This window comes from Rhinolophus ferrumequinum, chromosome 6, assembly GCF_004115265.2.
Source record: "Rhinolophus ferrumequinum isolate MPI-CBG mRhiFer1 chromosome 6, mRhiFer1_v1.p, whole genome shotgun sequence".
Classification (NCBI taxonomy): domain Eukaryota; kingdom Metazoa; phylum Chordata; class Mammalia; order Chiroptera; family Rhinolophidae; genus Rhinolophus; species Rhinolophus ferrumequinum.
The window spans coordinates 100,212,415-100,239,683 of NC_046289.1; the positions used below are offsets into that span (position 1 = coordinate 100,212,415).

The 27,269-nt window shown below is 55.5% G+C and overlaps 1 protein-coding gene across 6 annotated transcripts in view; it reads left to right on the top strand.

Moving 5' to 3' along the window:
* Nucleotides 1-27,269, top strand: part of LINGO1 (leucine rich repeat and Ig domain containing 1) — a 185,674-nt gene that overhangs the window by 115,908 nt on the left and 42,497 nt on the right. For 5 of the 6 annotated variants that reach the window (XM_033108722.1, XM_033108719.1, XM_033108727.1 and 2 more), the window contains one exon: nt 10,897-10,982. The exons of the other annotated variant lie outside the window; for it this stretch is intronic. The gene's annotated coding sequence lies outside the window, so the exon portion shown is untranslated. The remainder of the gene's footprint in view (nt 1-10,896; nt 10,983-27,269) is intronic. 6 annotated transcript variants of the gene reach the window in all.

The window sequence follows — 27,269 nt, forward strand, 5'->3', positions numbered from 1 at the left end:
CCAGAGGGTTGGGGGCTGCAGATCTGCACTTAGAGCTTTCCTCTGGCGGCAGGTGGGAGGGGGAGGGGGCTGGCTGGCAGGGTCTCAGTGAGGGGAGAGGTGAGGTCGATGGCACCCATGGAGGGGTGGGGGCCTAGGGTGAGTGATTCTCCCCCAAGAACTGGCCATGACTCCCCCAGGCTACCCTCAGCTCCTGGGGAACCAAAGGAGGGGGAGGGTTGGTCGTGTGCCAGGCACTAGGCTGAAATGTTACCTCGCAAGAAAGGCATTTTCTCCATTTCACAGACGAGGAAACAGAGATGTAAGGACTTGCTGGTGCTACTCACCTGTAGCCTCCTGGTGGGGTGTGTGCCCAGGTCTGCTGCCTCCAGGTCAGCACACTGCTGTTCCTGCCAGTGAGCTTGCCCTGGGAGGTGGGGATCCTCTTCTACCCGGGTGAATACAGCCTGGGCACTGAGCGGGGCTGGAGCTTGGGGCCAGTCAGTCTGGCGTGTGTGTCTTCCGCCCCCAACTTGGAGTGGGGGAGTCGGCCCGGCTGAACAGGGCACGAGCCCCAGGAAGGAGGGTCTTCTGCTTCCTTCATCCCTGCTCCTCCCCTCTCTGGATCCCAGCCCTCTGGATTTCCACTCACCCGCTCCATTTCTCTCCTTCCATGGCCCAGCCCTTCTTCAATAACCAGGCCTAGAGAAACCACCAATTGAGGCCCTGAGAAAGGCAGGGACCTCTCCATGAGGCTCTACCTCTAATATCTCTTTAAGGTGAAGAGTCTAAAGTCACATTATTTTGAATTTGCGCTTTCCCCCCCTTCTTCTGCTTCCTCCCCCCACTCCGGTGCCAGCCGTTGTTTGTCAGTCTGGTGGTGTAGGACACAGCTCCCTGGCCCATGCTGGTATCATGAGCCTTGCGCTCCCCCGGCTGAGGCAGTCGTTTGCCTACTCACAGCAGCTCTCACAGGCTGCTGGCCACTCACGCTGGCCACAGGCTGCTCCGCCTCCACTGCAGCTCAGGGCAGCCCAGCTCCAGGGAGAGCCGTTGTTGACAATCTTAGCCGTAGAGGGCGCAGCTCCCTGGCCCATGGGGGCGTGGGTGTTAGGAGCACGAAACTCCAACTACCTGAGCCACCAGGCTGGCCCCTTGAATTTGCACTTTAAACACAAGGGTTGTGTTTGAATACTTACCCTCCAAGGGAGGCCTGGCGGGGTGGGGGTCGGGGCATGTGCACACAGGTTCACACTACACTGGCACATGCCCTCAGGAAGCTACCCCTGTCTCCTCGGGCCGTGCCCCCAGGTATGTTCATCTACCCTCCCTGGGTTCCAGGGGCTGCAAACAATGCCTCATTCAATCCTCTCAACACTCTGGGAAGGTGCATTATTTTCTACAAGCGAGGGAACCGAGGTCAGGGACTAGGACATAGTCACACAGCGAACTGCAAGGCCGAGCACCACACAAGCTGATGCGATGCTAGGCCCCAGCCCCAGGCTTGGATTGTCCCTGCCTTGCCTGTGGGCAGTTCCCTCTCCCAGGGCCCCCAGCACCCCTCCCCCACTGCTGCTTCCCTGCTTGCCTTGTGCTGCTGCCAAAGCCCCTGACTCCTCCCAGCACGAACCACACTTGTTCCAGCTCCCTGGAGCTGCCCTCTCCATTCTGTCTGCCCAGATCCTCTCACCCTTCTAGGCTGGCCCGAATGCCACTTCCTTCATGGAGACCCCCTGTCTGCCCTCACCCTGCTGGAAGCCGGGCTGTCCCCTGAGCACCGTCATGCAGCTCTTTGCCTGCCCCCCTCTTAGGTGCCTGTGCTCCTGTCTGACTCTGCGGCTGGGTGAAGGGCAGGGTCCTCTCCTGGTCTCTGACTTCCTGGCCACTTACCCCCAGAGCCTAGCACACAGTAGGTGTGCAGGAGATTGCTGGGGTCCTTGCCTTGGGAGGGGCTGCATCTCTACCAACCCATCACTTTCCTCCGTAGTCCTGGGTCAGCTGGCCCCACAGTCACCCTCGAGCCAGACCCTTGAGGAGACCAACCGCTTACCCTAACCTTGGCTGGGTGGAGGTGAAGGCTGGCTTCTGGCCCAAGTAGAGCTCCCTGTGCACGCTCCCCACCTGCCTAGTTTCTGAAGGCAGGGACAAGGCGAACCCCACCCTTGGGACTCACAGTCCAGTCTTGGAGCCCAGCAGGTACACGTACTGGGGAATCCAGCCCCGTGTACTGAGCGCTGGCGGAGGGCTGCATGGGCACTCACCTGATTCCACGTATGCTCTGCAAGTTCTGTGGCCTCTCCGTGCCTCAGTTTCCTCATCTGTTAAATGAGGTGATGACAAACCTTCCTAGGGTTGCTGTGAGGACTGATGAGTCAGTACAATGTAAAGCACACAGCACAGCCCCACCATGGACACGCGTGAGCTCCCGGGAATGTGTGCTGTCACCACTGTTATGGGCGGGGCCTGAAGGCAGTGTGTGGGAGAGTGCTCACGGACACTTTCCAGAAGGTGGGGACACACGCGCAATGACTTGAAACGTGCGGCACAGAAGGCATGAAGGGACGTTCTGGGAAGAGGGAACCATGTGGGCAGAGGCCCAGAGGCAGCCTGGGGGGCAGGCAAGGGAGCTGGGCACGGCTAACGTAGGGTAAGAGTGGGACGAGGAGGACCACAGGCTAGTGGCACAGAGCTCGTCCGGAGGCACCTTGGGTGCCACACTGAGGAGTCTGTGAGGGGCCATGGAATGAGCTATTTTTTTTTTACCGTAAAAGCCATATTTGCTCATGAGAAAACATTGAAACAATATACATAGAAGTGTGTCCTGTTAAGTAGGAAAGTTCCCTCCTTGCCCTTAAATCTCATTCTGCCGAGGTCCCACTGTTGTTGATCTGATGTACCTCCTTACAGAACTTTTCCTTTGCCTTTGTAAGCATATGAGGTGTGATAAAAAAAAAATACATTGAATGCTTAAATTTTAAAAATGTATTATGGTAAAAGGCACATTGCCATTAATCCCCCTCAAAATACTCCCCCTCGCTTCAAACACACTTATCCCATCACCCTTGCCACTTTCTGAAGCAGTTCTGGAAGTCCTCTTTCCTGAGTGTCTTTAGCTGCGCTGTTGTGGCCTCAATGTCCTGAATCATTTTGACTTTGGGGAAGAGCCAGAAGTCACACGGTGCCAGATCCGGTGAATAAGGTGGATGAGGACACAGCTTAATGTTTTTATTTGACAGAAATTGCTGTACCAGGAGTGATGTGTGACACGGAGCCTTTCGTTGTGATCACAAAATACGGTGAATCCTGCTGCCAAGTGCCATCCAATGGAAAAGCAGGGATCTTCAATACGGGAAACGGCGCGTTGAACCTTAGTAACAGTGTGTGACAAGTTTCAACTTCTTCGGTGCCATCGGTGTGAGCTATGGTTGAAAGAAGGTGTGTTTTAAAGTGTGCCATAAATCATCCTCCATCGTGACAACGCTCTGTGTCACACATCGCTTCTGGTAGGGCAATTTCTGTCAAATAAAAACATGTTGTGCCATTATTCACCTGATCTGGCCCCGTGGGACCTCTAGCTCTTCCCCAAAGTAAAAATGATTCAAGACATCGAGGCAGCCACGACAGCACAACTAAAGACACTTACGAAAGAGGATTTCCAGAACTGCTTCAGAAAGTGGCAAGAACAATGGGATAAGTTGTTTTCAAAGCGAGGGGGAGTATTTTGAGGGGGATTAATGGCAGTGTGTTTTTTACCGTAATAAATTGTTTTATTTAAACATTCACTGTATTGTTTGATCACATCTCGTATTTATTGTAGTTTATTTTTTAAAAGAAATGGAATCACATTATGCACATTACCCCACCACTTCCATTTTTCACTCAGCAGTGTATTGGGGCATCTGTCAGTGTCACGGCACACAGATCTACTGTGTGTTTTTAATCATTGCCTAATATGCCATTGTTTGGACATAGTAACTAGTCCTGGGTTGATGGATATTTAGGTTGTCCTCCATTTTTCACTCTTGCAAATAATGCTTCCGTGAACATCCCTGTATATATATATCTTGCTGACACGTGTAAGCCTTTCTGTGGGACAGATTTCTAGATGTGGGGTTGCCAGGGTGCAGGGTGTGATGATTAAACTTTGGGAGGCAGTGCCACATTGCTCTTCCAAGAGGCTGGGCCATTTTAGGCTGCCGCCGTGGTGTCTGCGGTGGCATCTCCCCACACCATCCTCTGCATTGAACATTGTCACACTTTTAAGTCTCTGCCAGTCCAGGAAGACATCTTGCTGTGGCGTCTACCCTCACTTTCCTTCTCCCCAGCAAGGCTGAGCATCGCTTCATGCAGTTATCGGCCATTTGTATTTCCTACTCTGTGAATGGACTACTCATATCCTTTCCCATTCTTTCCTTTTTGCCCTTTTCTTACTGAGACAAAGGAACTATTAGGAATTTAGAAATTCTGTCTGTCATGTATGTTGCAAATATTTTCCCTAGTTTGCTGTTTGTCTTTTTAACTTTGTTTATGGTGTCTTTGGCCATGTAGAAACTTTAGATCTTTATTCAGTCAAATCTGTCAGACTTCTTGAGGCTTCTGTTTCACATCTTGCTTGGCCAGGCTTCCTGAAAAGATCTGAAGCAGAGTGGAGATGAGGTCAGATTTGTGACTGGAAGAGGTTGTCTGATTACCACTGTGCAGAGGGTAGGTGTGTGTGTGTGTCAGGGGAATGCAAGCCAGAGACCAGGAAGCAGCGGAGACTTTGTGCCGGGGGAGGTGGGGGAGAATCAGGGAGAAGGTGAGTTGGAGAAATACTCAGGAATTGCCGTCCGTGGTAATGGGATGTGAGGGTGCGAGAGGGGAAAGAGGAGCCTGGAGTAAAGCCTGGGTGTTTGGCTGGGGGACAGTGTGGCTGATGTCACCACCATCCTGAGTTGGGGTTAGGACTAGGGAAGGAAATGCATGCGGGTACACGTGGGTGCCCACTTGGCAGGGAGAGTTGTACACGGGGGCAAGAAGTCCTGGCAACTTGTGTGTCTGTGCTGTGGCTCCTTGGTGGGGCTCTGCTTTTTTGGAATTTCTGTTTTCCACCAAATACTGTGCCAGGCCCTTGCCAGCCCCTCCCCCCCACACACTCTGTAATCTCTACCACCATGTGAGGTATGTTTTACAGGTAAGGAACCAGGCTCTGAGAGTGAAGTAACTTTCTCAAGGTCACAGAGCTAGTAAGTGACAGAAAGGGGATGTTTTTCACCAACATCAAAATTTCCACTGGTGGCATCAAGGGGCCTGTCGTTCTTTTCTAACCTGAGCAATCCAGTTTCATCAGGGACTCTTACGATGAGTGCTGGAGCCAGGCTGCCTGGGTTTCAAATGCAGCCCCATTCCTTACAAGGCAAGGTATTCACCACTCTGTGCCTCAGTTTCCTCATCCTGAAAACATAGACGATGACAGTGTCCCCCTCGTAGGGCCTGATGAGAACCGAGTGTGTTGGCACCTGTGAAAGGCTCACCCATGAGGGCCGAGGATCTGTGAGGCCGTCTGTGCCCATCGTGATAATGACCCCGACGGCGACAGCACTCACCCTCACCTTGGTGTCTGCACCCCTTTACCTTTCCCGGCCCCCTCCATCCTCCCTCCACCTGTCACCTCGCTCCTGTGCCAGCTCTTCCTCAGTTCCCCACAGGAACTTCTTTCAACATTTGCCTTTGTCCTCTGTTTGTAGCCCCCAGACCCATGGCAGACTGTGGATTAAAACTCAGTCAGTCATCAGAAACCATTCAGGGGAAAACAAGTCACATTGTGCTCCAGGAATCCTCCCCCAAGCAATTCTAATCAGGGATTTTCCACGAGCTGGTGTGAGTTCACCCCACCATTGCTCAGGCCTCTGAGAACCAGACCGTAATGTCCAAATCTAAAACCCCTTTCTCCCTGGGTGGGGATGCTCAGGTGTACTCTTGAGCCGGGATCCCAGCTGACCCCAGCCTGGCCAGCTCTCCACTCCCGCCACCAGCTGGCACTCCATCCCTGACTCGAGGACCAGTAACTCTCGTCGGGGAAACTTGCCCGTAGAAAGGAAAAGCAGGAAGCACAGCAAATCCTGGGCACGCTTCCTTCCCACGAGCATCTCTCAGCAGATCCTGTGGCCATGCGAGTGGGGGCCAGGTGTCCAAACTGGGTTAAAACGTCAGGTCTGCACCCAATTTAGATGTTCTCTTATGCTTAGAAACTCACTGAAATCACCAAACTCGCCGTTATGGATTTCTCATCACCAAAATAAACTCCCAAGTAAATAAATCCTCAATCCTGGTAAAAAATGGAGCAGTTTTTGCCTGTTTCTTTGTAGTATTTTGTGTGCGCTTGCCCTGTCTTAGTCACACCCTCTTATTCTTAAACACAAGACGGCAGAACTCACTTCAGTCCTTCGCAGGGACTTCCCCGGGAATTGCAGGCCCCCCACCCCAAAGCCTCTGAGATAAGATGCATGAGTGCCCTTTTGGAAGTCCTGGTCCCCAGGTCCCCAGGTCCAACCAAACCTGCCTTTGTCTCAGGGGCTCCTGTAATTTAAACGACTCCCACGCCTGCCTCCAGCCTCAGTCCCCTCCCCTAGCTCACCCACTACTCTGCAGCGTGCCGCACGGTGCCACAGGCTCCAAAACACAAGGACTGACACCAGCGCCCCGTGCTCATACGCAGGGAGCTTCTCGAGCTTGTCCTCACAGTGGAATGGCCTCAGAGAAGCTGTCTTGTGCTCATTTGGGAGCTTTTAGGGGGGTGGGTGGGGGAAGGAATGTGTTCCACTGTAGACAAAGTTCACTTCTTGCAGAAAGGGAGAAGCGGCAGGGGCGTTCACAGACATGAGGACTTTCCCCTAGGGCCTCCTGTTCTCATCTTGAGGGGCTGCCTCTTTTCCCGTCCCCTGTGTTGTCCCACAGGCACACACAGCATTTAAGGTGATAATTGCCAAAGTTAAGTGCCAATAAGTTCATAATATAAACCTGTAATTAAGCTTGTAGCTGGTGGGCACTTGGGTCTCCAAGGCAACCTGTCAGAGGTCTCCCCGCCGCCTTCCCAGGCACCCATCCAGGTCAGTTCAGTTGGGGGCCTCAGGGCCTTTCTGAGAGCTGGTCCCAGACCTGAGTCAGGCATAAAGCTCTGAAGACACCCCTGCCTTTGTTTCAAAGTCAAGTTCAAGCCTTTGAATATAGGCCAAGGCCCCAACTGCCGTGGAGGTGCCCTCACCTGCCTCAGCTAACACCTCCCTCGTCCAGGTGCGGATTGTCTTGTTGAAAGGCCTGGAACCTCCCCCTTTTCCTTCTGAATAAGAAACCCTTAAACTTGGGGGTTGAGAGTATTCCACCACCACCCCTTGAGATCCCACTTATTTAGGGGCTCCCAAATGGGGCTTAGTTCTCTCACCCAGCAAGTCATCCCAGCACGTTCTCAGACCACATATGGCAGCGAGGTCATGTGCCCCTAGGTGGAGAGTGGGGGCGCAGTAGGGTAGCAAAGTTGTGCTGACTGACTAGTGCTTGCTGAAGTCTCAGTGATTTGGTGCAACAAAAGTTCCCTTCTTTCTTCCTTTCGCTATTGACTCACACTCCACGTCCAGTGTGGGAAGTGGTCCTTGAGTCACGCAGGGGGCTGACAGAAGCTCCCCCGTCCTGTAGCTGCCCCATCTGGAACACGTGGCCTCCGTCAGTCACTGTGGCAAAGCAGAGAAAGTGGTAGTCACGCACTGGCTCTTAAATGCTATGGCCCAGCGATGACACACGTCACTTTTGTTCAGAGTCTGTCGGCCAGAACTTCTCATATGGCCTCGACTGACTGTGAAGCCTGAGTAACCATGAGGGGCATTGCGCTGGGGGCGGGTGCAGAGGAAACGTGCCCAGACGTTCAGTGAGCAATAAAGTTGTCTGTACGGGTGTCATGAGACCACTCTCAGAGCAAGGGTTTCAGAAGAGCCAAGCCCATGACCTCGCATTCATTCTCTCCGCCTGGGGTGGCCATGGCCAGAGGCTGAGTGCCTGGGCGGGCCAGGTGGGAGAAGCTCTAAGCAAGAGTCCCTACAGACAAATGAGGCCCTGGCAGGCCCAGGCCCCCCACCCACCGGCTCCAGCTTTGCCTCAGCCTTTCCCTTCTTATCTCATCGATCGATTTCAATTCTAACACCATCCTACACATTGAATTTCTCAGGAGGAGAAGCAGGATTGAGTGAGGATGAATTCAGCTTTGGTGGGAGAAAATCCCGGAGGAGCCATCCAGAGGCCACTGTGTCTTAGTCCATTGAGGCTGCTAGAACAAAATCCCACTGACTGGGTGGCTTATAAACATCAGCAATTTATCTCTCACAGTCCTGGAGGCTGGAGCTCCAAGATCAAGGTTCCGGCAGATTTGGTGTCTAGTGAGGGCCTGCTTCCTGGTTTGCAGATGGCCGACTTTTCATGGTGTCTTCACATGGTGCACGCCCCCCCCGCCCCCCCCCCCCCCCGCAGTCTCTCTGGGGTCTCTTTTATAAGAGCACTTATCCCATTCACGAGGGCTCCACCCTCATTCTCAAAAGCCCCACCCCAAATACCATTATACTGGAGATTAGGTTTCAACATATGAAGTGGTGATGGGGACACAAACATTCAGTTTGTGGCACACTGGATGTGATGGCCTCAGGCCCAGGAGAACACCCTCGCGGGGACAGAAGGGACTGTAAGTTGTTGGCTTTCTTCCACGCTTTCATTCCTCAGCAGATGTGGCTGCCATGGGCCCTGGAATGTACTGGTTACGACTGCAGCGTCTGCCTCCAGAACACCTAGGCCTGAAACTTGGCTTGACCCCTTTTTAGATATGTGACCTTGAGCTAGTTACTTCTCTGTGCCTCAGTTTTCATCTCTTTAAAACCGGGCTTTTGATAGCATCTGTGTCTCTTAGGGTAGTTGTGAAGATTAAATGAGTTGGTACTTGTAAAGCCCTCAGAACCATGCTGGGCATATGATAAGGGCCCCGTTAATGTCAGCTGTCACGACTACCACTGTCATCGTCGTTGGTCGTCACCGCCATCCAGTACAAGAGTCGGTTCTAGGTGTTGTGGAGTAGATGTCAAGGTCCCTGCCCTCACATATGATGGGGGAAATGGAAAATAGTAGGTAGATAATTAAATTAAGATGATAATTTCAAGTGGTGATGGTCCTAAAACAATAAATCAGGCGCATGAAAAATCACTCATTGTCATTAGTCTGGGAAACACAAATCGAAAGCATGATGAGGTCCCACTGTGTAGCTATCACACTGACTTCTATAAAACTGGCACCACCAAGGGCTGGTGAGGAGACAGAGCAAACAACTCATGTTGCTGGTGGGGATGCAAGACAGTAGAGCCACTTTGAGAAACAGTTTGGCACTTTCTTATAAAGTTAAAAATATGCTTACTGTGTCACCCAGCAATCCCGCTGCTAGGTACCCAAGAGAAATAGCAACTTACGTTCATACAAAAACCCGTATGCGAATATTTACAGTGGCTTTATTCATAATAGCCCAAAACGGGAAACAATCCAAATGCCTTCAGCTGGTGAATGGATAAACAATTGAATACTACTCATCAATAAAAAAAAAATAATGAAATTCTGATACAAGAAACAACGGAAGTAAATCTCAAAAGCATAATACGCTAAGTGAACAAAGCCAGACTCAAAAGGCTACATATAGATGATTCCATTTATGTGACATTCTAGAAAAGACAAAACTGTAGACAGAAAACATCAATGGTTGTCAGGGTCTGGAGGTGGTGGTAGCTGACTACGAAGGGACAGAATTGGGTGATAGAATTGTTCTATATCTTGATCACGGTAGTGGTTACACGGCTGTATGCAGCTGTCAAAACTCATACAAGTGTTCACTAAAAAAGGTAAATTTTACTGTACGTAAATTATACCTCAATTAACCTGACTGGAAAACAAAGCTAGCTGTGGGATTGTTGAGACAGGGAAAACCAAATGATGAATCAGTCAGTCAGGGTGTGTGACTGCGTGGGGAGGGGCGCCTGCACACAGCAGTCAGGGAAGGCTTTCTGAGGAGGTGCCTGGAGCTGAACGGAGAGCAGGAGGATCCGGGCCTGCGAGGACCTGGGGAGGCTGTGCCGGGCAGAGCGGCAGGGCGGCGCAGGTGGCTGGAGCTGAGTGGAGGAGGGGAGGGCGGGAGACAGGCCAGGGGCTCCGACTCTCCTCTGGGCATGATGGGCCCCACTGGGAGCACTTGTAGAGGGAAACTGGAACATCCCTGTAGGTGAGGTGGCCCTGGCCCAGGGAGGAGACGGGAGGGGAGGACAGGCAGCTTGTGATACAAGATGGGGGTGCGGTGACCTGAGGAGAGGGTGGGTCCGGGAGCCTTGGCAGGCTGAGGTAGGGGCACTGGCACGGGCAGCTGGGGTCCTTGGGGACCTTGCTGAGAGTATTACAGGGGGTAGTGGGGCAGAAGCCAGACGTCCGGGTTGAGGGGTGTGCGGATGTAAGTGAAACTTAGAGGGGACAGACTTGATGGGAAGCAGCGGGAATCTCAGAGAGAACAGGGTGGAGCGGCCCGTTAGTGTGTGTGCACGTGTGTGTAGGTGTGTATGTGTGTGGGTGTGTATGCATGTATGTGTATGCTTGGTGTGAATACAACTTGCAGAGTAGGCCTGACTTACTGCGATGGCAGAAGTGGGGTCTTGGACAGGGCCTTGAATGCCAGGCCAGAGGCCACTCGGGGGCCGGGGGGTGGCATGGGGCTGGTGTTGCAAGGCCCATCCCCGAGGTGGGAGGCAGTGCAGAGCTCCGCTGGGCTGGGCACCAGGACCTGCCTTGGGGCACCCGTCCTGAGGTGGGCCCACCAGGAGTGGCCGAAACCCCATCTTTGCTGGCACTAATATCCTTGCTCTTCCTCCACAGTGCATGCTGGGACCGCGACGGACAGGTTGCTGCTCGCCGGGCCCCCAGAGGCCACTCTGTTTGCCTCCTGGTGCAGTCTAACCCAGGTAGGGGGCGCGAGGTGGGCTCACTGCCTCAGGCCTCTGCGCCCAGTGGGAGGTCTCTGGGAGTGAGGCCCGAATGAGTCCCCGCCAGAGGAAAGGATGTGGGCATAGCAGAGTCATCTGGCCAAAGCTCCCAGGCCTCTGAGACAGTGGGCTACCCCTGCAGCCAGCCATCCGTCCTCACCAGGTCACCTCCCTGGGGCACCGGGAGGCCTGGGATACACAATTCCTCCAGCGCCCGTTTGCTCTCACATGTTCACGGTGTGCAGGCTGTCCGGGACTTTCTCTGCACATACCTGCTAGTACTCTGGCTGTGGAGGTTCTGCCTCTGTGGGGCTACACCTGCTGTCACTGTACTCACCTTGTGACTCAGGAAGGCCGGCTCTCTGCCGGACTGCCCCAGGGCAGGGCTTCCCCCCTGCACCCAGCTCACTTCTCCACTTGGTGTTTGTCTGCTGCTGCTGGACACTCAGATGGACGCTTTCTGCTTAGGGCCAAGTGCCCCAGGGGCCGGGATGGGCTGCGGGCTGGGCTTGCTAGAAAAAACACAGAATGTCCAGTTAAATTGGACCTTCAGGCAGAGAGATCAATCTTTTTTTTTTTTTTTTTTTTTTTTTTTTTAAGCATTAGTTCATCCGAAACACTGCACAGGGCGTACAATTTTACTTGCTAAGTCTGGCAGCCCTAGTGGGGGCTGCCATCCCTGTGCCCGTCCTCCTCTGGCTAGTTCTCCCTGCTGGGCCACCTAGGCCCTCTCGGATCAGTGGCAGGTGTCTGGGAGCCCAGGGATGCCGAGCTTGCTCAGGGTACAGTGAGTGACCATTCCCTCCCCCAGGCCCTGTGGGCCACTGGAGGCCGCGGCAGCAGTCCTGGCTGCTGAGAGCAGTGTCAGGGTCCTGTCTCCCCGTCTGGCTCTCTGACAGCAGGGTCCAAGCTGAGGAGATCACGGGGTGCGGTTGGCTGGGCCTCTGGGCCTGTGAGCGGAGCTGTGAGACGACCCACGAATAGAAAATTGTTTCGTGAGCTTGAGACCCAGAGTGCTTGGGGGTACAGAGGTAGAGGTCGGGGTAACAGGGATGAGGCAGGGCCGGGATAGTGGAAGGCTTGGAATACAATTCCTGCATCCTCGATAGTGGGGAGACGTGGGGAGTGTTTTCCCTGTAAGCTGAGTTATGTTTCTGACTATATGTTCTCTATGGGTTCTCTACCTAGTTACCTCACAATGCAGGGTATTTTAGCATGGAGTTCAACCCTCCTCATAGTCTCTTCTTCCCCAGTGCTAAACGCTGCTAACTAGTCTGATAGATATCCTTCCAGACATTTTTCTATGCACTTACAACCATATTTTAAAAAGGAAAAACATGGGATCATGCGCGTTACAAGTTACACTGCTCTGTCACTTGACTTTTTACTTTCATTTATTGCATAGCTCATTCCAGAGTTCTTCCCTCTCCTTTTACGCCCATTGTTTGGATGGCCTTTAAATTATGTATCAATTGTTAATCCCATTGGTGGCCCATTTAGATGGCTTCTGGTGTTGGGCTATTTATAACCTTTACGGGGAATCTCCCAGGCCCACATCTGTGTGCACTTGTGTCCTGGGACCTGCAGGGATGTTTCTGGTGGTGGATTGCCCGGGTCAGAGGGCACACACATTTCCAGATTTGCTCGTACGGCCAGACCAACCTCCGGAGGCTATGCCGACCCACTATGCACAGGAGGCCCCTTCCCTTCCTTGCCAGCCATGGGCATTGTCAGTCACTTAAACCCCTGCCACTCTGACAGGTAAAACTGATTCTATTTTCTGGTTTCTTTGGCCACTGTGAGTTTGAGCATAACTGTGTGCGGGCCATATCAGTTGCTTCCTTTGTGGATTGCCGTTTCATGCCATGTCCTCAGCTTATTTTTCTACTCATCTGTCCATTCATTCAATAAGCACTTATCGAGCTCCTACTATGTGTTGGACACTGTTTGGATTAGGGACCTCGCTGAAGGAAACTGACAAAAAATACCTGCTCCATGGTACTTATGCTCTAGTAGAGGAGAGACAGCCAAGGAAAAGCAGATGTGTGAACTACAGCGTGTGTGTGAGTGTTGAGTACTAAAGAGAAAAACATGAAGCAGGGAGGAATGGAAGGTGTTGGGCAACTTGGACGTGGCAGCCGGGCAGGCCCTCCTGGGAGGTGGCACTGAAGTTCAGCCCTGTAGGCAGGAGAGAGAATCAGGAGCGGGCCGGTCTGCTCAGGGCTCCGTGTGGCCAGGACAGGGTGTGTGAGGAGCAAGTGGGACACGTGGCCAGAAAGGATCAAGAGCCAGGTGACACAGGGCCTGTGGGCCCCCCTAAGAACCCGCTTGTCCTTACAATGAGGCTCGGAGCCAGGGGAGCTTCTGATTGGTGACATGACATGATCTGCATTTCGTTTTCACCAGATCCCTCTGGCTGCTGTGAAGGGGGCTGGCGTGGAAGAAGGGAGATCAGTCAGTACTCTTGAGGTGATCCGGGGAGGGTGGTGGGGGCTTGGACTAGGGGACCTGATGGAGGTGGGGCCGAGTGGATGGATTGTGGGTGCGTGCTCGTGCAGAACCAATGGGATCTGCTGACAGATCGGACGAGGTGGTGTGTGTGAAAGGGCGCCGAGTGTTACTGCCTTAGTCGTCTTGGGCTGCCACAACCACATACCATAGGCTGCGGGGCTTAAACCACGCACTTTTGTTTCTCACATTTCGGGAGACTGGGACGTCCAAGATCGAGGTGCCGGCAGACAGACTCCGTTCTTGGCGAGGAGCCTGCTTGACTTGCAGACGACCTCTATTCCCCTGTGTGCTCGCACGAGCTCTTCTGTGTGTGCAGGTGGAGCGAGAGCTCTGGTGTTTCTCCCTCTTCTTATAAGGGCTCTGATCCCATCATGGGGGCCCCACCCTCCTCACCTCCTCTAACCCTAATCACCTCCCAAAGGCCCACCTCCAAATACCATAGGAATTTCAACATAGGAATTTTGGAGGCGAAACATTCAGTCCACAACGATGACACCAATGGTTTCAGCCCCAGTGGCTGGAAGGGTGGGGCTGCCACCAACAGAGAGGCAGAGAAGGGGAGTCGTGTGTTTGGAGTGGGGGAGCTCTGCTGTGGCCAGGACTGGTTATGTGAGGGGTGGGGCGCAGAGCAAAATGAAACTCGGTGGCCCTTTGTTTAAAAAAATTATTAGAAGTTTCCACGTGGTGACAGTAGAGCATGAAACCAAGCCGGGGCCCTGTGTCACTGCCTCAGTGGCCGTGGTAAGCAGGCCCTGCTGTGGACTGTGACGTGCAGTTGACATCCAAGTACAGATGTGCAGCGCATAGTCAGATGTGTGAGGCTGGGCTTCAGGGCGAGGTCTGGGCTGGAGATACAAATTTGGGGTCATCAGCATAAAGATAGTATTTAAAACTAGGGGATGGATGAGCATCAAGGGAGTGAGACTAGACAGGAAAGGGAAGGACAAAGGGAAGGACAGGGGCCTCCTTCAGCTGGAAGATGGGGAGCTGAGGGGGAACCGAGAAGCCGACTGAGAAGGAGCACCCAGCAAGGTGGGGCCGAACCAGGCGGGGGTGGTGCGTCTCAAGTGTGAGGGTGAGTGAGGTGTGCGCTGAGCGCTGACGTTAGCCGTGGGGAGGTCACAGGCGACCTTGGCCTCAGTGACGGGGGTGGGGCGTGTGTGCATGTGTGTGTACGTGTGTGAAATGCATCTGAGTGACTTGCAAGAGCAAATTCATTTATAAGAGAGTAAGTGATTTAACCCTTTATCTGTCACATGTTGTAAATATTTTCTTTCACAGTTTTATGGTTTTTGTTTTGTTTTGTTTTTTTGTCATTTAGGTTTATGGAGTTTTTTTTAATCCCTTAAAAGTTTAAACTTGTCTTGTGGTCAAGTCTGTCACTCTTTCCTTTAGAGGTTCTGACCTTACCCACTGCAAAGTTTTGAAAATGTTGCCTCATATTGTTTTCTAGTGGTTTATGATATTTAAAAATCTTCAAATTTTTAGTTCATCTGGAATGTTTTTATGCGTGTGGTGTGAGGTAGGGACCTGTGTTTGTTCCCAAGTGGCCAGCCAGCCAACTGTTTTGCTGTTGACTGAGTAAGCGGCCCTTTCTGTCCCCACTGCTCTGCAGCTCCATGCCCATCGTGGGCTCCGTGTCCCCACAGTCTCCGGGGCTGTCCAGGCCTTAGCGTTTGATTCCATTGACCTTTGCCTGGGCAGAGATGTAGCAAGTAGAGAGAATGGACAGACAGTGGTGATTGATTGGGGGTAGAGGTGGGGAAGCAGACACAGCTGCCTCCCCACCTCTACCCCAATCAGTGAGGGAGGAGGCACAGGGACGTTAGGGGTGAGGGAGCTCTTGGATATTGAGGCATCACCACAATTCTGCAAGGCTGGTGTTCTGTACACTCATTTGCAGGTGAGGAAACTGAAGTTCAACCAGGTTTCATCGCATGTCCAGTGGTCTCAGCTCTTGGGAGGTGGAGCTCACACTGGAAGGGAGCTCTCTCGGCTCCAGGGCCTGTGTTCCATGCACACCGGTGAAGGGGGAGGTGGAAGGACGGGGTTCCAGGAAGGCTGGAAGGGATCCAGGCACAAAATGACCCCCACAGCTCACTCCGCCATTGGGCGGGGTCTGGAAGGCTTTCCCATTTCCTGAGCAACCTGTTAAAACCAAAATGTTCCTGGCAGGGAATCACACTTTAAGTTTACAGCTAACATCTTAATTATCAGTTACCACCTCTGTGGGGATTAGCTGACAGCCCGCTGAGGACACTGAATGGGGCCAGTGTAATGTGTATCTGTGTGGTAAGGCCAGGAGGGAGGAGTGTGAGGGGAGGGCAGGTTTCCAACAATTCGCAGCTTTTTCTGGACCCTTGGGAAAGAGAGGGAGGGAGAACTGGGTCCACTGGGAGCTCAAGGGGACGTGGAGGCAGTAAGCTGGAAGGGGGCGGGGAGCGGCAACTTCTCTGTGGAAACCTATAGCTGGGCTCAGAGAGGAGCTGCATCTATTAGACACCTGCTGTGTCCTGATACCAGAGGAGGCTAATCACAGTCTCAGTCTTGTCCTGAGAAGATCAGCAAGAAGCCACCCAGGAGCCACCTTGGGACAGCTGCAGGGTCGGGCTCAGTGTGTGACCCAGGTCAGGAGGGCCTAAGCCTGGAGGTCACCCAGAGGGGTGGCTGAACTCCTCGGGCTGAAGGAAGGTACAGCAAGAGGCCCCACGTGGTACCAGGCGGCTTCCCAACTCACTGGTGCGTGGGGGCAAGGGCGTAGAAAGGAGATGTGACTGCTTGTCTGGAGCCGGTGTTGCTCTCCCAGAGGGGCTTCCCTCCCCCTCTATGTCCGTCTGCACAGGGGGGCTGACCTGTGTCTTTGGGGGATATCATGTGTCTAAAGGTGCCGGGTGCCCAATCACTTCATCGCTGCGCTGGAGCCTGGCTTAGCCTTCCTGGGACTCGGGCTAGGGCAGCCCCTCCCTCATCACGCCTTTCCCTTGTCTTGTCCATCCTCTCCCCTCTCCTTTCCTGCTCCCTTCTCCCTCCCTTCCCTTCCCCTCTCCTCCTCTGCTGCCAACTGTAGTCTTGCACCCAGCTGTGGCGGTCAGACCCTGAGACACCCAGAAACCTTTTCAGGTCAAGCCTGGCCCAGGCCCTGGGTGACCTGCAGCCCAGGTCACCTCCAGCTCTTCCCTCATTTTCACTTGCACACCCTCCCAAACTTGCTGCCAGTGCTCAGCCAGGTAGAAGCAAAGTGAGACGGGAGGGGCGGAGTGGCCCAGAGCGTTCCAGGAGGGGCACCTGAGTGAGCAAAGGCCTGGGTCTCTGGAGGTGCTGGGCGTGGGGCCTGTCATGAGTTGGAGGGGAGGCGGGAGGGGGAGGGGTCAGATGGAGGAGGCCTCCATGGCTGGCTGAGGCCTTCAGAACGTATTCCTGAGGCCAGTAGTTTTCAAACTCTTTTTTTCTTCGGCATTTCAAACCTATCATAGGGAAGCCTGAAGTGGAAAATGGACTCGATCATTCATTTAGCAAATATTTACTGGGCACCTAGCTTTCTAGACCCAGAGGCACAGCTGTGAACCAAGCAGAAACTAGCTCCTTGCGCTCCGGGAGCTGACACCCTGTAGGGAAGTGTGGCTGAACGAGTGCCGTCCTCGCCCTGCAACCGTCCTGCAACCCGCGTCCCGCGTCCCACGTCCTGCCTGCTCCCTCTGCCTCATGGCCCTGGGCATCTCCACAGACATGGGGACTCATGGGGCCGGTTCTGGAAACCTGCTTTCCTTGAGGGACCTGAAGGAGAAGCTAAAGGAGAGGATTCCTTTCTGCTGATGGAAGGTTCTGGGAGGGAGGGTGGCCGAGACAAAGAGGAGGTGAGCAGAGAGGAAGGGTGAGCAGAGAAGGGCTCAGGACAGGCGCCTGTCCGCCGTGGCTCACCCTCTAGGGCAGGGGCAGGGCTGGGGTTTTCCCAGGCGTGGTGGCCACCTGTCCTGTCCCAATTTTAGCAACTCAGTCCCAGGATCGCTGGTCACCCTACCGGAAAGCCTGTCTGTCCCTGAGGCTGATTGGCCTTTGTCCCTGGCCAACCCAGAAGGTCCAGTCAAGCTGTGCTGGGCCTCTGAGCAACCGAGTGTTTAGGTCAAGGTGCTGGCTGTACTGGAGACTGTGAGCCGCTGCTGCTCCCTGGGGTGAGCGGAGGCGGGAGGGGCAGGCCCCAGAGGGACCGAGGCCAGATCAGGACTTGACTCTGAGGCCTGCGCAGGGCCTGGGGCTCGAGGCAGCGCTGCCTGCACCACTGAGTCCACCTGCCTCTGCCATCAGAGTCTGGCCGCCCACTCAGGAGTCCTGGCTTCCCTTCTCAATTCCACCTCCGGCTTGCCATGTGACCTTCGGAAGGCGACTGTGAGCCTGGCCCCAGTGGCCTTGCCTGGGACACGGCTGTGACTTTGGACCAGAGACATCTGTGGGAGGCTTTGCAGAGCACAAAATGTGTCCTGGAGTAACGTGCTGCCGTGGTCACTGCTGTGGCTCAGATGCCTGGCCTTGGGGTGCCCACTGCGGGCACTGTGGAGAAGGGGGAGTATTCGAGGGTGAGATCGCCAGTGGTCTTTAGCCCCTGGGAGAGAGCCCAAGGCAGGTGGACAAAAGGGTGAGGGACCTCCTAGGGCAGAGGTGACCCAGAGCCTGGACATTCCATGTCCCAAAGTGGCATCCAATTGTCCGTCTCTCGGAGGCAGGTAAGAGGTGGGTGGGCCAGGCCCAAGCCTGGGGCTGCACACACAGCCTCCTGCCTTCTGCCCCTCTACCTAATGGCTAATTACACCCTGACATGCAGGCAGGTGAAGAAGGGATTTTCTGTGAAGCAAAATCTCCTGTGAAATGTTCAGGCCACGCTGGGCTCTGCTTCCAGCCTCCTCATCACCACTGCTTGGCTGAGCCACAGCCTGGGAGGCCACATGGGGCTCCTTAGTTTCTTTCTGACAGGGAGACGTTTCCATGGTCCGGGCTTGGCTTTGGGCCCAGGATGCTGCATGCGTGCGAGTGTGTGAATGTGCGTGCGTGTGTGCACCTGTGTGCTGGCTTGTGTCCAGCCCATGCGCCTTCATTTATGAACTTGGCCATGTGTGTGTGTTCTGAGTGCGTGTTCTATGTGCCTGTGGCTGTGACACAACAGCAGGCACGCCGCAGCTCATAACGGCTGCCGGGGCCGTCTGGGCTTGTGCTTCTCTACTGTGTGGTTTCTCGGATTCCTGCGGGCTGCCTGTGAGAGCCTCTCGGTGGCTAAAGGGCCACCGGTGTGTGAGTCCCACCTGTGACTGGCACGGCATGCTGGTTTTGGGTGTGGGTTGAAAGCCTCGAAGTCCCCACGGGCTCAGGGGCTCAGGGATACCAGATGGCAGCTGGGCGGCTCACATTTGAGTCAAACTTTGCCTCTCTTTTTTGTCGTTAGTGCTTATTTGATTCTACCACGTTTTAAGTGCTTGATGGGGGCCAAGAGAGGGCAGGGTATTTGTTTCTGAGAGTTCATGGAGCCGGGACATGTCCATCCCTTTGTCAGTGCCTTCAGCCACGCTGCCTGTTCGAGCCATAGAGCCGCTGTATGTGCACTGAGGTCGCCTCCTAAAGCTTGCGTTTGAACTGAATTCACTTCTCCACATTGTGCAAGATATGGGATTATTGTACCGTTTGGCAGGTGAGGAAACTGAGGTCCAGAGAGGCAAAGAGACATGTTTGAAGTCACTCGGTAAGCCAGGGCTTTCAGCAGGGTCACCAGCTCCTCCTCCCGGCTCACAGACCCCTTGCCCTGAGCCCCAGCCCTGGGCCCCTGGACCCAGGGGGAACAGGCCCCCGTTTCATGAATGAATGCAACTGGAGGCACTGCCTTCTCCGAGTGGAGCTCTCCTTTCCTGTCATCACTCAGCATTGTCCTAGAGAGATGGCCCCAAGTCCACAGGCAGGGAACCACAGGAGGTAAGAGCATTGATGTCCATCACGGATATTTCCTCACTGTGGCTGTAATTAGCAATTCTACCCCGGCTGAGGCCGATCGGCGGACAAGTAGAGGAGTGCTGGCTCATTAATGGCAGCCTGTTAATGTCACACTGACAAGGCTGCCGGGGGTGGCTTTAGGGAGGGAGGAGGAGAAGCGCTGGGCAGAAGGTTCAGCCTCCCCTCCTCCGTCAGGCGCTTGTTCTCCTTGAGCACAGCCCTCCTTGTCCCACATGTCCCAAGGGAGTTCACGTCCCAGGTTGCCTCCTTCACCCCACGGCCCCTGGCTGCTCCCTGTTCTGCCAGGATGGCTAGGATTAAAGAGTGGCCTCCATACCCCTGCCAAGCACGCAGGCATGAGCCTGCGGGCCCCACCTCCCAGGAAGGTTCACGGGAGCCTTCCCAGGTAGCCAGAGGAGGGAGAGGCACTCCTTAGCCCTCGCCCTTCTCCAGAGGGGAGAGTGCCAGCTCTGCCACATCCTGAACACCTCCACAGCCACGCGAGACAGCCCCTTCCTGCACATGTCCCCTCTCCACGTACTGCTCCAGAGAGGGGCTAAGACGAGCACTCCAGACCCCTGGGAAGCTCCTGTCCACTACTTCAGGCTTTCCCTCCCCTCTCCCCGCAGGGAATTCTCGGGGCAGCATACCCTGCACCTCTGCTCCAACCAGATTGCTTGCTTCAGTGTCCTGCCCAGAGCTCTTTAGATTCTTTGGTCCCTTTAGCAGGGAGAGCCAAGCCAGCCATCATCTGGAGAGGCTGTGACCCAGCCCTTGACAGCTCCCACCTTCCTTGCCTCCAGGTGGCCTCTTTGCTGCATGCCTGGTCTAGGGCTGTTCCGAACTACTGATTAGGGGGGAAAAAAAAGGAGCGGTAGCTCTTGTTTCTTGAGTGTTTTTTCTGTGCCAGCTTCTGTTGAAAGCATCTTATGATCATTTGATCCTCATAACAACACTAAGGGGTAAATATACTTATCCCTATTTTCCAGATGAGGAAAACTGAGAGGCAAGGAAATTACGTTGGCCACCCAGGATCACAGGGCTGCTAAGTGGTGGGCGCAGTGAGCTGGGCCAGGTGTCTGGCTGAGCGGCCCCCTCCTCTACCTCACGGCTATTCCTGCATCAGCCTCTCTCCTCCAGGAGCTCCAAGGGCAGGCAGGGGCCATATCTTCCTGGGCCCCCAGCCCAAGGCTGGTCCCCACACAGTGAGGGGAGTAGGGGAAGCCGCACATGCTCTAAGCTCTGATTTCTGCAGCAGGTCCCCTCCTGTGCCTCAGGTGTGTGCCTGCTGACCCCACAGCGCTGCGTGCTCCCTGCCCACAAGGGCCTCCTCCGCCGTGTGCCCCGCTGGTGCTGGCTGCTGAATGAGGGACCAGTGCTGCCTGCAAGGCCCCGGGAGGCAGAGAGACGCAGCCCTGCCTGCCGAGCTGCCTCCTTGAGGACCTTCGGACCACGTGCCTCAGCTCATGCTGGGACTTGGCGAGGAGGTCCATACATTCACATCATGGATTCGTTCATTTGTTCATTTATTCATTCATCCAACAAACACTTGCTAGATGCTATGTGCTCAGTGCCAAGCCCTGTGGAGAGTCTTAAGCGTGCTGAGACCATCAGGTCCTGCCGTGCCCTGGGGAGCCCGCAGCCTCGTCCAGACCCGAGCAATGCGGGTAAAATGGGCCCAGGGGAGGCAGTACCAAAGCACCGGTGTGCATGGTGGGTGGGGGAGGGAGGCGGCACAGAAGAGGAAACCTGAATGGTTCTTTAAGGAGAGGGAGGCGTTTTCAGGCTGCCGGAGAGGGAGGGCACCACAAGCAAAGGGAGCAGCTTGTGCAAAGGCTCCGAGTCTGGGAGAGCAGGTCAGAGGTAGGAAGAGGCAGAGTTCCATGACAAAATACCCAGGTGGGTGAGCCCGGGTATAGAGACAGGGTCGGGGTAGCTGTGGGAGCTCTTGGGAGGATAGGTGCCCCCGCCCCCACTGCTGGGGACCCCTGGAGGGACCTATGAGGACAATCCCTGAAGACTAGGGCTTCTACAAATGGCTACAGGCCCAAGACACATTGCCGGGAGGTCACGCTTCTCCTTTCTTGCCCAGTGTGGGGTGAGGTGTGGGCAAGTCAGCATCCGTGGGGGGGCCGTCCCCAGCATGGGGACTGAGCCAGCTGTGGAGGAGTGTGTTAGGACAAAGATGCCCTGACTACACCAGGAGGCTCCTTGGGTTCAGGGACCAGATGTCCTGTGCTGCGCTGGCCTGGAGGGCACCCATGACTAGATGCTCCCACCTGTGCCACGCCTCCCAGCCCTCGCAGCTCTGGGCGGAAGGGAGACTGAGGCCTGCCAGTGGCAGGGCCCTGGCCAGGGCCACACACCAGCAGCCGGTGAGATGGGGTTCCTCCCAAGCTTCAGTGGGATGTTGGGGTCCTCCGTAAGGACAAGACCCCCAGCTCTCAGAGTCCAAGGCAGAGCCAGGGCGGACACCCTGCGAGGCACAGAGAAGGCCTGGCAGGACCCACCGAGGTCAGAGGTCAGACAAGGAGCCTGGCATGTTGGCAGAGGAAGAGGCTTCCCTGTATAGTCTTCGTGCTGGAAGCTTTTCCAGGATTTGACTGGAGCACCTAGTGGCTGGTCTCTGGGGAAAATTTTATGCGCCTCATGAAGCCCAGAGCAGCCCCAGAGGGAGCCAGGCACTGCCTGGCCGTATTCCCGTGTGCACAGGCGCACACCTGCAAGTGCCCACCTGTGTGTCAAGCTCACACTCAGGCGTGTTCAGACCTGTTTCTGTTCGTACTTGCAGGCCTCTGTGTGTGTGTCATGTGTCCAGCCGTGTGTCCACATATATCCGTATGTGTGCAGGCCACGCCAGCAGCCCCCCAGGCCACAACCTTTTCTTCCCACCCTAGACAGAAAGCTCCCAAACTTGCCGCTGGCCACTTTGGATCCAGCTCTGCCCTGCCCCTCGCAAGGCCCTCTGAGTCCTGAGGTCTGGCCTCCTGGGGACGGGGACAGGCACTGTGAGTGGAGATAGGCATGAGGAGGATGGCTCAGGCCGAGAGGGGTCAGCCAGCTCTTTTCCATGCGTATCCTCTCCCCACACACCCTAAGTGCCCTCCATGGGGTCCTGACAGGTAGGTGCCCTCCCCTGCCACTTGTGCAGTCCCCGTGATGGGGAGCTCCCTGCCTCCCAGGGCAGCAGCAGGGACGTGGGGGACCCTGACCAGAAAGGAGAGGTCAGGAAGGGAGGGAGTGGTGTCAGGACCCGGGGCTCTCCCCCAACAGCCAGGCTGGGGCTTCGGCTCCTGGCGGCAAGGTCAGGCCCGAGGACTCACCTTGTTGTCAAGAGCTATTAGTGGCAGCAGCAAGGGATCCGGGGAGGATTTCTCTCTCATTTCCCAGAGCTTTCAGCAAGCCTCCTCCCTTCCCACCCCTCCGCCTGCCAGGGCTGGGAACACACACACACACACACACACACTCCTGTGTGGCTGAGAGAGGGAGAGAAATCTAGGTTAGTCTCCCAGGGAGAACTCCGTGGCTCTCCCCACCTCCTCCCGCACATCTCAGCATTGCCAGTGCCGCCTCAGTCCTGCCCAGCCTGTCAGAGGTGCCCTGCGCTGGGACCCCAGGCTCAACACTCCCTGTCCCTCTCTGGGCCTCCCTGTCTAGGTGACCTCATGCCAGGCCAGACAGCAGAAGCTCCCCACCCCCCACACAGCCCTCCAGCTTCAGCCCTTGGGGTCCGGGGATGATGGGAGGAGTGGTTGGGGACGTCTGTCTCTGGAGCTGGGGCCCTTTAATAGCAACCCCATGCAGAGAATGCAGATGCAGACGGGGACCCCTGGGGTGGAATTTCAGGCCACCTGGCCACATGGCAGGGGCTCGGGTGTGGGTAGGATGCCTCAGGAGTGGCAAGGGGTTTCTGAGAGAGAAGGTGGACAGAGAAGCAGCTAAAGATAGTACTGCCATTTCAGGATGGAGTTTGGAGTAGGGACTCAGCTAAGCTAAGCTGGTGCCTGAGATGGGACCCAAGTCCAGAGCAGGAGCCTGCTACACCCACCGAGCTCAGGGAGACCTTCATTGGACTGGGTGGCAGAGGGAGGTGGTGGCGTTTCCTGCGTCCCTGGGGGGAATTGCCACGGTCTGAGTCACCCAGGGACACTGGAAACCTGCCCCTGCCTCCACCCCAGGAGACACCAAAGCCACTTCCTTCTACTGCTCTGGCACACAGTTCTCAGGCACCCAGCAGGGCGTGACGCAGGGTCCTCACTGCCTGCCTAAGTGTCTGTTGGGTGAAGGGATAGGAAAGTGATTTGATTGAAGCTAGATAGAAAGAACAACTTCCTGATGCCACTGGGACAGCCTGGCCTCAGGACTTGATGCATATAGAGGTGAGACAGATCCTTAAAAGGGCTGTCAGGTGGAGGGCACCCAAGCACCCCCAGCTCCCCCTGCCTGCCAAGTGTGGGGAGGCACCAGCTGTCTGCCTGCACAGGCTTCAGCCTGATCCAGAACCGCCAGGCCCAGAGCCCACCAGGTTGTGCGTCTTTATTCAAGCATCGGGTATGTGGGTCCCGTGTAGGGGTTGGCTGTTGAAATATTGGTGTCGCTTGTGCGTATGTGTGTGCACATATGGTGCTGTTTAAAGGACCTAGAGGGATTGCTGTTAAGGCCCTGGGGAGGGTGGCTGCACCCGCCTGTTAGGGAGTGGAGACGCCCCGGCCAGGCATGCGGGGAAACACTGGCTAGAGGAGCTGGTCTTTAACCTTGAGGCCTGGCTGTGAGAGGGGCGAAAGAAAGCCGGGGAACGCCCTGAAGAGGGGTGCAGAGTGTTCGGGTTTGAGAGCCGGAGGTGAGGCAGGGTCATGGTCTCCTCGGATGGGGGCCCAGGGCAGAGCCGGTCTCCCCACTCACACTGGGGCTCCTGGGGCTTTATCGGCTCCTGGACCGCCTGCCTCCTTCTTGAGAACCTATAGAAGGGAGTTTCCTGCCTTGTTGTCGTCAAGGCCCCCAGCCAGCCACATCCCCCCCACTCTGACCACGCCTGGCCCGTCCTTCCCTTGTTCCCTGTGGCCCCGCCAGGAAGCTGCAACCCCAAACTCAGGGACACCTCTTGCAGGAGCTGGGGCATCTGGGGCTCCCCTGGGAGGATTGGGGCTGCTGCACATCATCCCGCTCCTAACCTGCCTGACCCAGCGCATGCACGGGACCCCATGGGCTGGGAACACACGTCACACGTGCACATCCTCCCTGAGCAACAGGGCAAGGAACTGGAAAGGACAGCTGGTTCTTACTTTGCCGGGTGGCTTGCTCAGGCCGCCCCTTTCTCCTCTGGCCTCCATTCAGAGGGCCCCGCGGGACCCCTGTCTGGAAGGACTGCTGGGCAGGTGTAGTGTGGGCAGTGTCCCAGGCAGGAATGGCCCATGAAGATTGGGGCGGAATCTGAGACGACCTCTCCGCCCCCAGAGCCGTTGGGCCTTGGAGGGTCTGCAAGACCCTGTGGGTCAGCATAGCCCCTGTGCAGACAGGGAAACTGAGGCCCAGTGAAGTAGGAAACTGAGGTCTTGTGCAGGGTGTGGTTAGGGCCACCCTGTCCCAGCTTGCTCAGCCCCTCTAGAAAGGGCAGAGGGTAGGAAAGTCAGAAGGCAAAGGGGTGCGGAATCTAGGGTGGAGTGAGGGTGTGACCAACGAGTCACCCAGCAAATGGTGTCCGAGCCTCTGGACCAGAGAAGGGCTCATATTAACCCTGCCCTCAAGTGGGCAACGGACAGTGACCTGTACTGTGTCTCATCCAGAGTCTCATATGGCCTGGCAAGGTAGGCACTGTTTTCCCCATTTTATAGATGCACAAACTGAGGCCCTAAATGAGGCTCGTGAATAGAGAGGGACAGTGCCTGTTCATAGGGAAACAAATGTGCTCCTGGTGCAGGGGGCTCTTCCACACCGAACACTCTCAGCAAGGAGGCTGTGCTCGCTGCCTTGAGACAGAGCTGGCATCAGCTCTTCTGAGAGGCAGACACTTCTCTGCAGGACTCCGGACTTCCCCGTTTGTTCCCAGTGCTGGCCAAGAATTTCTCCTGCAAGTCTGGCCATAGTCCCTCACGCTTTAACTTCACCCACCACTCTCGGGGGGATGTTCTCAATCCACAGGCCCGCCCACCTGCTTTCTTGGTTCCGGGTCTGAGGGTTTGGGCATTGGCCCCTGCCCCCTGCAGCCTAGTCAGCCCCCGAGGGCAAAGCTGACCCACTCCAGCCTTCGCACCCAGGCCTGAGGGTGCGCTCCCCTTTGCCCAGCATTCCTATTGCTCGTCTCATTCCTATCAAACGCACCTGCCATCTGAAGGGCTTCGCTTCCCACTCTGTCTGCCCACAACCACTCTCCCAGCCCGTTCCCATCTCTGCAACCTCGCCTGCCGTGCCCAGCATGGTGGCGAGTGGGCAGCCAGAGACCTTCCTACCTCCCTCCTGCCAGTCTTGGGAAGCGGTCTGTTTCCCAGGCAGCTGTCTCATCCCTGCCTCTGTGGGTTTCCCTGCTCCCAAACCAGACACCTGGCTTGATTGAGAACTAGGGCAAACTCTCAAGTCCCTAAAGGCTTTGCAGCTCCCACTCCCCACCTTCTCCACCCAGGGTAGGAAGACCTGGGCGTCACCGGGAGCGTTGTCTGACGCGTGGGGGCCTGGTCTTGCTTATCATGCTCCATACACAGCAAGCCCCAAGTTTACCACCATCCCAAGAGAAGCTGACCTTAGATTAAGATGAGCAGGAAAGCAAGGTGCTTTAACTAACTCCTACAAAGGTGTGAGTGATTGTAGCGGTTATCATGTTGTTGGGGTTTGGACAGAGGAGCATTAGAGCAGGAGTATTAATAAGAGTAACAGTAATAACCACGACCTCAGTTTCTAGTGTGTCAGGCACTGTTAACACTGTGCATGTATTAAGTCCTTTAATTAACCCACTAGCCCAAATGAATTTCTAATTGGCAGGAAGATAAGGGGAAAATGTTGAGAATAGGAGCAGAGTGACGGAGTAGGAGCCAGAACTCTCTCCTCTAAACCTGCACTCCAGCTCCCAGCTGGTACAGAGCAGAGCGTCCAGTTGTTTGCACAGCAAACCATGTCAGGCGTTTGCTTGAGGTCACCTGGGGAGGGCAGAGGAGGCTCTGCTCGTCCTGGGGGCTCACAGTTCTCCCATGAGACACTGGGCGGGTGCAGCCTCCCCAGGGTCTCAGAGCTTGGAGCTCAGGGTCATCACACAGGCCCCCTGAGGAGACAAAGCCCGAGTCCTCCATGGTCCCTGAACTGCCCCCACCTCCAGCGGCTGAGCAGCTGCCTGGCCCTCGGGTACACCTTTGACTGCACTCCAGGCTGCACGTGCCCCAGAGCCTGCCTAGGAACGCAGCTTCACGTGAGCAAGCTGGGCGCCTGTCGGGTGAGTGGAGCTGGGAGCTGGGGGCTGGGATGAGGGTCCCATTCTGCAGGTGGGGAGCCCAAGGCTCAGTGAAGAGAAGTAACTGTACTGAACCCTCCTACGCAGAAGGACGGCCTAATGAGCTCCTGAAGTGAGAAGGGGCCTGCTGCATTCTAACAGGGACTCACCACTTCAAGCAGACAAATGGGAGCTAATGCTGGCGTTTCAGATCCCACCTCTTTCCCTCCCCTCCAGGCAGTCTCCTGGTTGCCCAGGGCACCCCCTGTGGGAGGAGGCCAAGCAGCTGCTCTCAGGCAGTCCTCCCCATGCCCGCCCCCCCAGCCTCTCCTAACCTGCCAGCTTTCAAGGTCAGGCCGCATGCTAACTCA